Here is a 12,766-nt window from a genome sequence, read left to right on the forward strand (position 1 = left end):
TGACCTGAAGCTACCAGAGTTTTAGGATTTGTATTCATCCTTTATAAACATTTTTCTTGTTTTAGTTCCATCTCTTTTTTTTAATGCTAAGAATTTGTGTGTAAACTTATTAATATTAGGGTTTAGGTATACATACCTGTAAAAATTATGCTAGTAACAGCATAGTAAGGAATTGGTCTTAAAGTAAGCATAATTCATTTAAAAATCTGAAAATAACTATTTTTTGAGGGAATTGTGTGCATCCCTATCACTGTGTACTTGCTTTGGCTTCAAGTTTCTTTCATTGTTGGCATACTTAATAATTTCAGTGAGAGCCTATTAAGCTCTCATTAAAATCTGGACTTTTATGCTGCTGCAATTAAATATTAGATTATGAAGTTTCTAATGCTTCTATAATACCAATATTGTTTAATTTATATGATTTTTATCTAAAATTATCCCAAACTACTAATTAATCAATAAAGAATTTATTTTGCTTTAGGGGAAAAGAATCTCTGCCTTTATATGTTCTTATTAGTCTTTAAAAATCGTGTGACCTTGTATCACAAATACATCTATGTATCTTCATAAGTAATGAGCTAGTTGATTTACTTTTAAGTTAAATCCAGAAGTTCTGCTCTTTTAGAAGTATGAAGAGTTAAAAATTAGCATAGGAATTTTATGCTTCACATATTTTAATTTTTTGATTCTTTTGTGATCAGTTTAGATACAAGGGTCTTTTAAATCTTTTATTCTGCTTCGATTCTTTTAAATAATATAAATGCCTGGGTATTAACATTTTAGTTAACACTGAAGTGGAAAGTAAAGATATAAACTAAAAAATTATTCTTGAGGAAAAAAATCATGGAAGAAGAATGGCCTGAGTGTCATCAAAATACATCATATACAATAATTTAAACTTTTTTTTTGAATAATGGACCTTTCATTTAGACATCGACGGTCTTCTTAAGTATCAATTTAAGCATCAATTATATACCTGTCACCTCTGGAAAGAACAGTTTTGGTTGTTAGTACATGAATAGTAATCATTTAATTGTTTGGACTAGTTAACATGGAATATTCAGTATTTGTATTGTGACATTAACTGTGATATTTAAATTGATAGAAAAATAGCCATCAATTTGGACATTTAGATTTTTTATTCTCAATTGCTTTCTAGTAGAGATTGCTAGAATAGTACTATGCATCACTTGTAGACAATGTATTATTAAAAGGGGACCCTTTCAAGTAGTTTTTAAACTCAGAGTTTTTTTGGTAGCTAATCTTATCCCCAAATCTGCAACTCAACTTTCATTAGGATATTAAATGATGGGACAGTTGACTTCTATGTCATACTAGCAATAAAACTTTAAAGGATGAAAATCTTCCATAATAACTGCTCCAGAAACATTTCCAAGTTGAACTTGTCAAAAGAGAAAAGATTTTTAAATCCACCAATAATACTGTATGTGCCATAATTCCCCAAACTGGAGATTAATATAGATTGTTAAGTGGATTAACTAATGATTAAATGAAACTTATCTATGAGTAGAAATTACTAGAATATTTTAGACTAACTTTTTGTTGGAAACCATATAGCACAACCCTTATGTTTCATACTGAAAGTGTTTAGCTTATTCTCTTATTGTGTGGTTTTTGAGTACCATTTTAGTGCATGAAGGGGGCAGCAGGATTCTCTGATCTTTTACAGCTAAAATGAAACAACTGGAAATCTAGCAAGAAACAAAAACGTTTCTGCATCCTGCATAAACTCACTTGACTCATTTGATAGGTTTTGATGAAATGCTACTTTAATTTTTTGTCATCAGGTCTTCTCATTGTAAACTCTATCTCAAATGAAATTATTTAATTAGGACACAAAATAATTGCTTTTTTCATTAGTAAAAAAGTCAAGTACTGAATTCAGTATGAAATCTGATTTTTGTGATCTTGTCTTTGGAAGCAAACAGAAATAATGAGATGCTAGAAGATATATTTTTTAGCAGAGCTCACTGCATTAAGTTATCAATTGGTTTGGACAATATTCAAATAAACATGTTAATGATGGCTATCATTAAAAATTCATCCTCTAAGTTTTTCCATTTGCTAATTTTTTGCCATCTATACTATACAATGAAGAGATCTGTATTTTCCTCTAGATACGATTATTTCTTTCCCACTGAATGTGTGACAATGAATTTGCTGTGCCTTCTGGCCACACAGGGGCATAATACACTGGAATTTATTTAGAGTAGATATTAAAAAACAGTCTTTCTCCCTTTATACGTATAATGAGATATGCAGGCTTTCATATTTAAAAGTAAGAAAAGAAAAAATGTCAGTAGAGAGAAGAATATTTGGATTTATTTTTTTTCCATTACAAGTAAGATAACCATATGATCCAGTTTGTCTGGAGTACCCCCAGTTTATGCCTACAGTCATCCAGTGATTATTATTAGTACTATTCTCTCTCAAAAGTGTTGTGATTTGAAAGTAAATTACAGGGCTACTCTAATTGCAAAAGTGAAATGTAAAGCTTAAATTCACTTAGTTTAAGTGGATTCTTTTCCATTGAAACATTGCCATGGTTCTAAAACATTAATATTTTAAGTAAAATCTGATTTGCTAAATAAATATTTATTTAGTATTATTTTTGGTCAGAAGTTCTTAATTATTCCTATAGCATTTATTATTGCTTTGGTTTACAATCAAACCAGTAATTCGTGTTCTGGAATTCTGGCAAAGAGAATTATTTTTTATCATGGTACGTTAATGACTACTTTGACATTGAAAGAACAACATGCTTACTTTTCATAGTTCTCAGGGTGCAATCTACACAGTGTGCGTTATTTGGACTTGGCATGATTCCAGCACAGTTGATTTTTCATATTGCATAAAAAGTCTGTGTTACGAGGTATAAAGCACCCAGTCATCTAATATATATATATACATTGTAGGCACATATATATACTTTATTAAACATACATAATAATTATTATAAAATACTTTTACAACTATAACATTATTCATTATAGGCTTAATTCCTTTAGAATAATTATCTATTTAGACTTCAAATCAAAATAGCTTGTGATTTAGATATGTGTGTTATTAGTATTTTCACAAGAATACTTACTGTGGACCTTAGCAAAACACAACAATTACTAGTATTGATCCTTAATCTGATACCGGTCTACAGTCTTTAAGTATTTTCTTTATTGAAAGAACTTTTATAAATCTATTGCTTTTGGTGATGCCTGACAGGTAAATGTTAACTATACTTTTTAATTACCAACTTCTACATGATCATAAAGGATTTTAAAAGTTGAAAATAATTACTAGTAAACTTCTTTAATTCTGACATTACTCACTAAATAGGAAAATGAATTTATTTCATATGGGCTATAGGCTTTCTTCTTATCCATTGTCACAAAAAATTCATGGCCCCAACAAAAGAATTCCTAAGACTCATCCACAGTTTTGGTTTCACTTCCAAGTTTGAGAAAACGTAAGCATTTTAGAAATGTGTGAACATTTCTTATAGGGCAAAATGGAAAAACCCATTGCACGTTAAAATTATAGTATCTTAAAATGTGAGGGTTCTTTATCTTGCCTAGTGTTTTTTAAACTGTGCTTTTTGTTTTGGACAGAGAACACTTTCAAGGTCTAACTCAATATGTAAAACAGACAGAAGTAGAGCAGCTCTGGTTTAGAAAGTGGGACATGGGACCCATGTTTGGTTCTAAGAAACGCATTTTGAGACTTTTTTATTCTACTGCTGTCATTTTACTCTTGAACAAACTAAAGTTCAGCTGCTTACTTAAATCAAACTCAGGACTTATGGTTACTTATATGGCTTTAAACTATTTATTTCATTGTAAGTCCTTCGAAATGTCACACATAGAGGTAATGGAAAATGACAAGGAAAACTGCTGTGTTTAAGGATTTATTTTTGCCTGACTTTTTTACTACACATTGTAGTTTTATGTTAGGTAGTATTGAACATAGCAGTTGTGCTCATATCTAGGGTCTGCTGCTTACTGGCTATATGTTACTGGTAAAGTTGCTGTCCTATGAGCTTCTTGAGTTAGGGGCTATTTATTTATTAATCTCTGAATTCCCACAGTTATATCCTTCACACAACTTCCCAGTAAATACCCAATCCTCTTAGCCTCCAGAACCAAATATTGTACTGCTTTTTCCACCTAGTGTTCATTAGTTTTGCTTGTTCTAAAACTTCATATAATGAAATTTTATAGAATGTACTCTTTTTTTGTTGAGACATTTTACTCAACTTTATTTATTTATTTATTTATTTATTTATTTATTTATTTATATTTTAGACATGGTCTCATTCTGTCACCCAGGCTGGAGTGCAGTGGCATGATCTTGGCTCATTACAACCTCCCCCAAGCTCAAGTGATCCTCCCACTTCAGCCTCTTGAGAAGCTGGGACCACAGGCATGTGCCACCATGCCTGGCTATTTTATTTTTTTCGTTTTTTGATAGCGATGGGGTTTCACCATGTGCCCAGGCTGCTGTTGAGCTGCTGAGCTCAGGCAATCCACCTGCCTCGCCTTCCAAAGTGCAGGTATTACAGGCATGAGCCACTGCTCCCGGCCCACGTAGCATAATTTTAAAATATTCATTCATATTGTGACATGTGTGAGTAGTTTTTTCCTTTTCATTGCTGAATAGTAGTTCTTTATATGAATATATCACACTTTCACATAAGTCTTTTTGTGGCCATGTATTTCTATTTCTCATGAGTAAATAACTAAAGGAGAAACTTGTGGATCATAGGGTGGGTATATGTTTAGTTTTATAATGACACATCACTTTAAAAAACACATTAAATGATACCTATCTACAGTTTATAAGTATTTTTTTTTTAATTGAAAGAAGTGTTAAACTCCCGCCAACAATGATTGAGGATTTTGATGATGCCACACGCTTTCCCACATTTAGTAATATAAGTTTTTAGTTTTTGTCATTCTGATGAGTTTATAATGGCGCCTTCTTAGGATATGATTATATTATATTTGCCTCATGACTAACACACGAAGAACTTTTTCATAGGCTTGTTGGCTATTTGTGTATCTTCCTTTATAAAGTGTCCAATACTTTTTAAATTAGGTTGTGTTTTTATTAATGAGTTGTAGAAGTTCTTTATCTAACTTGGATATCAGTCCATTGTCAGGTATATACATACATATATATATATATATTTATATACATATATATATGTATATTTGATGTATATTTTCTCTCATTCTGTGGTTTGCCTGTTTATTTTCTTAACGATGCTTTTTGATGAGCAGAAATTTTAATTCTGATAAAATGTAATTTACTAATTGTTATCTGTTGTGGTTTTTATTTTCTGTTAGTTCTCTGAAAATCCATGTTAAGGCTTAAGTCAGTAAATTGTCTTTCTATGTATCTTCCAGAAGCTTGAGTTTTAGCTTTTTGGTTAACGTATATCATCCATCATAAATTAATTTTTGTGAGGTAGGGGTCAAAATTTTTTTTAAGATGGATATCCAGTTATTTCATCACCATTTGCTGAAAAGGTTTAAAGGTTTCTGTTCCTCGTTGGATGGGTTTGTCACCTTTGTAGAAAATTGAATAGTTGTACAAGTGTGGTTCTATTTCTGATCTGTATAATACTTCAGTGTTACTTTATAGCAATCTTAATGTCAGGCAGTGTAAATCCTCCACCTATGTTCTTTTTTTCCAGTAGGTTAGATAGTCCAGGTCTGCTGCATATATGTATTTCAAATATATATATATTTGAGACAAGGTCTCACTTTGTCACCGAGTGGTGTGATCATAGCTCACTGCAGCCTCCAACTCCTGAGCTCAAGTGATTCTTCTGCCTCAGACTCTCAGGTAGCTAGAATTATTTTTGTAAAGACAGAACTTTTTTTTGTCTTGCTATATTTCCAGAATGTTCTTGAACTTCTTGCTTCAGACTATCTGCTATACTTCTGCCTCAGCCTCCCAAAGCACTGGGATTAAAGATATGAACCACTATGCCCAGCTTCATATATGTTTTATAATCACTTTGTTAATTTCTATTTGAAAAACTTACTGGGATTAAATCTCAGATTGATTTATATTTTTGTAGATTGTTGGGGAGAAATAACATGTTAACACTGAGTTTTCCAATGGTGTGTCTATCTCTTCATTTATTTAGGTCTTCTTAAATTTATCCAAACAGTGTTTCATAGTTTTTAGAGTAGAAATCTTGCATAACTTTTGTGAAAATTTCTATAGGTATTTTAAGTTTTTGATCTCATTATAAATGGAATTCCTTTAAAATGTTCAATACCCAGTTGTTTGTTGCTGGTATATTAAAATATAACAATTTTAATATTAATGTTGTATCTTTTAACCTTTTCAAATTCTCTTACTAGTTCTAATAGTTGTTTTGTAGATTTGTTATACTGTTCTGTATAAATAATCATGTCATTTGCAGAGACAGTTTTATTTATTTATTTTCCAGTATTTATGCCTTTTATTGCCTTGTTATAATGCTTAGAACCAACAGTATAATGTTAAACAGAAGTTGTGAGAGTCTCTTAGTTAAATAATAGTTTTAAAAACAAAATCATGAATGGATGTGCATTTTGTGAAGTGCTTTTTCTTCTGTCATCAAAATTATTTTTCAATTCTTATTCCTGATTCTACTAATAGTGTCAGTATTAGTTTAGTTTTTAAATATAAAACTAACTTTGCATTTCTGGGTTAAATACCACCTCATGGAATGTATTCCATTTTATATATTGCTGGTTTAGATTTTCTGTGATTTCGATAAGGTTTTTTTGTATCTGTGTTCATGAGAGATTTTAGTTTTCTTATGTTGAAATTTCTATGACAGCTTTTGGCATTAGGGTTATTTTGACCTCAGGAAATGAGTTTGGCATTTACTTTTCCTCTATTGCATGAACAGTTGGTATAAGATTGGTGTTATTTATCCCTTAACTATTCTATAGAATTCACCAGCAAAACCATCTGGAAAGTTTTTTCTGTGTGAAAATTTTGATAAAGTATTCAATTTCTTTTGCTGCATGGTCTTCTTTTGAGATGTGTCTGCTCGTGTTCTTTGCCTATATTTTAATGGGGTTGTTGGGTTTTTGCTTGTTAATTTGTTTAAGTTCCTTATAGATGCCAGATATTAGACCTTTGCCAGCTGCATAGTTTACAAATATCTTCTCCCTTTCTGTAGGTGTCTGCTGATAATTTATTTTGCTGTGCAGAGTCTGTTTAGTTTAGTTAGGTACCACTTGTCAGTTTTTGTTTTTGTTGCATTGCTTTTGGAGCCTTTGTCATGAAATCTTTGCCAGGTCCTAGTCTAGAATGGTATTTCCTAGGTTTTTTATAGTTTTGGGTTTTACCTTTATGTATTTAATCCATCTTAAGTTGATTTTTGTAAATGGTGAAAGGAAGGAGTTCAGAGTCAATCTTCTGTATACGGCTGGCAAGTTATATCAGCACTATTTGTTGAATAGGGAGTCCTCTTTCCCCATTGCCTGTTTTTGTCAACTTTGTTGAAGATCAGATGGTTGTGGTTGTGTGGCTTTATTTCTGGGCTCTGTAATCTGTTCTGTTGGTCTTTATGTCTGTTTTTGTACCAGTTCCATGTCGTTTGGTTTACTGTAGTCTTGTAGTGTAGTTTGAAGTTGGATAGTGTGATGATGCCTCTAGCTTTGTTCTTTTTGCTTAAGATTGCTTTGGTTATTTGTGCTCTTTTTTGGTTCTGTATGAATTTAAGAATAGTTTTTTTTTTTTTTTTTTTTGCTAATTTTGTGCAAAATGTCTTTGTTAGTTCAAAAAATGTTCAACAGCTCTAATCATTAGAGAAATGCAAATCAAAACCAGAATGAGATACCATCTCACACTAGTCAGAATGACCATCATTAAAAAGTCAAATGGCTGGGCGTGGTGGTTCACACCTGTAATCCCGGCACTTTGGGAGGCTGAAGCAGGCAAATCACAAGGTCAGGAGATTGAGACCATCCTGGCTAACACAGAGAAACCCCATCTCTACTAGAAATACAAAAAATTAACCCAGCATGGTGGCTCGTGCCTGTAGTCTCAGCTATTGAGGAGGCTGGGGCAGGAGAATTGCTGAACCTGGGACGTGGAGGTTGCAATGAGTCAAGATCACACCACTGCACTCCAGCCTGGGTGACAGAGTGAGACTCCTCTCAAAAAAAAGTCAAACAATAACAGATGCTGGCAAGGTGGTAGGGAAAAGAGAATGTTTATACACTGTTGTTGGAAATGTCAATTTGTTGAGCCATTGTGGAAAGCAGTTTGGAAATTTCTCAAAGAGCTTAAAACATGACTACCATTCAACCCAGTAATCCTGTTACTGGGTATATACCCAAAGGAATATAATTGTTCTACCATAAAGGCACCTGCATGCATATGTTAATTGCAGCACTATTCACAATAGAAAAGGGATAGAATCAACCTAGATGTCCATCAATATTGGACTGGATGAAGAAAGTATACATATATATCATGGAATATTATACGGACATTAGAAGTATGAGGTCATGTCTTTTGCAGCAAAATAGATGGAGTTGAAGGCCATTATCCTAAGCAATTTACTATAGGAACACAAAACCAAATACCACACATTCTCACTTACAAGTGGGAGCTAAGCTTGAACACAAAGAAGGAAGAGTAAACACTGGAGCCTACTTGAGGGTGGAGGGTAGTATCAGAATATATTGAGGATATATAACTTTTAAATATTCTTTCTTTACTGCTTTACTTCAACTAGATTCTAATGATTACTTCTAATGACAAAACATGAGCAAGATGTGCAGAGGCTTTCTTCACAGAAAGTGCAAGATTGATATGACTGATCTAATTTTAAAAGAAAACTTCTGATCAGATAAAATGAAGAGATAAAAGCTATCATACTTTTTCTCTACCTTCAAATTGGTTGGGCATCCATTTCAAAGACAATTTCCATAGGGAATTTTTGAAGGAAATTTGATTTATGTTTGTAATGAGAATGAGTAGGTTAAAGATGAATTTAATTGATCAATTGATTCTTTAACTGGTATCAATCACAGTATAAGAAATGAAAAGTGTGTGCTGAAGAATTTTGTGATAATTATTTGTAATCATGGTTGATCTTTTAAATTAATAAGTTTTCTAGCTGGGCATGGTGTTTGTAATCCCAGCCCTTTGGGAGACTCAGGCAGCAGGATCCTTGAGGCTGGGAGTTTGAGACCAGCCTGGGCATATCGTGAGACCTCCTCTTCTTTACAAAAACAGGAAAAGAAAGAAAAAAAAAATAGCTGGCCTGGTGGTGCCCACCTGTTGTTCCAGCTATTTGGGAAGCTGATGCAGAAGGATCACTGAGCCCAGGAGTTGAATGCCGCAGTGAGCCATGACATGATTGCACCACTGCACTTTAGCTTGAGTGACAGACTGAGACCCCTATCTCTAAATAAATAAATAAATAAATAAATAAAATTTCCATGCCACACAATGTATTTTTTGCAATAAGTTTCTCAACAATAATTTTTTGGGTCTTTCTGAGTTATGTCTTAATTTTGGAACAAAACATGATGAATATAAAAATAGGACACCCTACCTTTTCTAGAGAAGTTGAACAGCTTGTTATAAAAACTATTTTCACAAAATGTAAATCTGATGATGAAATACACAGAGAAATGTGTCCTTTAAAAAATATTACCATATTTCCCATGAAACACATACAGCTAAGGAAATTCTTATTTGTATTTTTTAGTGTTGGCATTGCAACAAATGTATAGATGAGCAATTTCAATGAATGAAAAGTGGTACCACAGTTTGATAGTACAGTGCAAAGATTATATGGAATTGTTCACCTGCATGAGCATATGAATCTTTTAATTTTCTGTATTTATTTTTTTAATGATGGTTAATGCAAAGAAGATTTAATTTATAAAACACTTAACAAAAATGCATTATATGTTAGTTTTCTATTGTTGTCTAGTAAATTACCAAAGATTAGTGGGTTAAAACACTCTACTTGTTTACTGTCCTGCAGTTCTGTAGGTCAGAAGTCCAGGTGGTCTTGGATTAGTCTCTGCTGATGAAATCAAGAAGTGGACTAGCATTGGCACTTATCTGAAAGCTCTTGGGAGGTATTTACTTCCAAACAATTCAGATTGCTGCCAGAACTTCTTTGCAGTTATGCACTGATGTCACTATTTCCTTACTGGCTCTTAGCTGGGGACAGCTCTCAGCTTCTAGAGTCCTCTTAATATTACTAGCCTTATAGTATCCCCATTTTCTTTCTTTCTTTTTTTTTTTTCTGAGACAGGGTCTCACCCTGCCAGGATCTGGCCAGGCTGGTGTGCAGTGACAGCTTCAACCTTACTGCAGCTTCGACCTCCCCAGCTCAAGTGATTCTACTGCCTCAGGCCCCCAAGTAGCTAGGACTATAGGTAAAAGCCACTGTGCCTGGCTAATTTTTGTATTTATTATAGAAGTGGGTTTCACAATGTTGCCCAGGGTGGTTTCAAACTGCTGAGCTTAAGCCATCCTCCCACCTCCGCCCCCCGGAGTGCTGGGATTACAGGTGTGAACCACTGTGCCAGGCCTTCTTCCCTCAATTTTCAAAGCCAGCAATAGCATATCAAATCCTTCACCTGCTTGGAATCTTTCTCACTTCCTTTTCTGCTAGCAATATTTAAACTACATGTAAGCAAAAGTCATTAGAAATTGTAATTTAGAATTAATACAGCTGTTTTCCTGAGGCATGTGGCCCAGCATTATAGCAAAAGGAGAAGCCAAAGAAAATAGGTCCAATTTTAAAGTAACATTTCCTGCCTGTCACCATAATTTATTTTCCATATTGGTTTCAACAAGACTAGACTATTTGGTAGCTTTTATTTTCATTATGTGATTTGTGAGAACACAGTTACCAATCTCAACATCACTCACTCTATTATCTAATAATGTCAGAGTGTCTACCATTATATTATTTCTCAAAAGTTACATATATTTTGGATAAGCAGAAGGTGTAGGATAGGACACCTCTGATTTTATTCCATTCTACTGTTAATCATGCGCAGTGTACTCTACACTTCTGTTATTGCATGTTTCAATTCTAGAACTGGCATTTTTTAAAAGTTCCTATTAATCTGCTGAAATTCCCCCATCTATTTTCCTTCTTTATCCACTTTTCCACTAAATCCTTTTACATATTCATTGTAGTTATTTTAAAGTTCTTCTCTGCCAGTTGCAACATTCTTCTCTGCCAATCATCTGTAGGACTGTTTCTAATGTTTATATTGACTTTTTGTTCATTTTCTAAATGAATCCAATGGTTAGGGATTCATTTTCTTGCTTCTTTGGATGTTTTGTAACATTTCTTTGTAGGCCAAACACCTAAATGATGTATTCTAGAGTTTTTATATTATGTTTTGATCTTAAGAATGCTAATTTTTATTAGGTCAGGCAGCCAAATTAAGGAGGTTCACTTTGTTCTTGTCAGTGGTTGGTTTTAGGCTTTATTTGGACAGTACTCTTTTTTTCCATTTATCATAGGGCACAACCCTTACTTCTAGGATATGGTTTTCTTACACTTAATGCATAGCATTTGCGAGACCTCAATTGAATGCCCTGGGATTTTCACGAATATATCTCCAAGCTTGCTTGATCAGAGAGTTTTATAGTAGGGTGTGACTTCTGAAATTTCTCTTCAACGTTTAGCCCTCAGCAGGTGCAGTCTACAGGCTCCAGATAGTCTGCTATGTACTGCTTAGAGTTTGGGCAGGAGCAAGAGCAAAGCTTTGATTCCTATTTCTGGAGCTTATTCACTTAGCTCTCTGCTGTCCTAGTACCTTGCATCAAAAATTCTAGCTGCAAAGACTATACTTTCAGGGATTATTTCTGTAGTTTGTTACTAAAGAAGTTTTTATGAATCTGTAGAGGAAAACAAAAACACAAACAAAATTTGAGCTGCCTTAACAAGCCTGAATTCTAATCTATATTTTTGACACCAGACTGTATTTCTTATGCTCAATAAAACCAATGCTTTCTGCTTGGACTCCAGTTCCTGATACTACAGTTGGAAAGATTGTTTCCAGGCAGAAACCTAATGTGAGGCTTACCACTTTCTTAAGAATCTCAGTCTTATGTTCTGTCTTGTCCAACACATAAAAGTGGTTGTTTCACATTCTACCCAGTTTTATAGTTGTTTTTAGAAAGAAGGCAAACCTAACACCAGCTACTCAGAGACCTGTTAATTATTTCATAGTAATGTAATAAACATCTGTGAAACTACTCTATCAAGCGAGAGCTAGAACTGTGGCAATCATTTACATGTAGCCATTTGTTTATTACCTCATTCCATTTCCTTAACTCCTCCAGTTTGTGGCTATCATGATATTCAGCCCAAGTTCATCATTCCTGTTTTTTCTCTTATACAGATTTCTTATATGTATTTCTAAAAACATTGGTTATTTCCTCTTTATAAAAAGGCATTCTTGTAATCCCAGCTTATTCAGGAGGCTGAGGCAAGAGAATCACTTGAACCTGGGAGGCAGAGGTTGCAGTGAGCCTAGATTGCGCCACTGCACTCCAGCCTGGGCACCAGAGCGAGACTCCATCTCAAAAAAAAAAAAAAAAAAAAAAGAAAGAAAGAAGCAATAGCTTTATTTCCTATACTTATTCAGCACTGACATTACTCCTAGTGCAACTATGATTGAAGTGAAAAATAAACAAAAACAACCAAATATATGTGAGATTATGGTAATCAAAAGAGTAGAGCTTT

General features: G+C 33.5%; 1 protein-coding gene and 1 pseudogene across 50 annotated transcripts in view; both read left to right on the plus strand.

Moving 5' to 3' along the window:
• Positions 1-12,766, plus strand: part of RIMS2 (regulating synaptic membrane exocytosis 2) — a 692,961-nt gene that overhangs the window by 260,215 nt on the left and 419,980 nt on the right. The gene's annotated exons all lie outside the window — the stretch shown is intronic.
• LOC116536306 lies at positions 11,859-11,956 on the plus strand (annotated as a pseudogene).

The sequence above is a fragment of the Sapajus apella genome, unplaced genomic scaffold, assembly GCF_009761245.1.
Source record: "Sapajus apella isolate SASKATOON/1434 unplaced genomic scaffold, GSC_monkey_1.0 scaffold3, whole genome shotgun sequence".
Taxonomy (NCBI): Eukaryota; Metazoa; Chordata; class Mammalia; order Primates; family Cebidae; genus Sapajus; species Sapajus apella.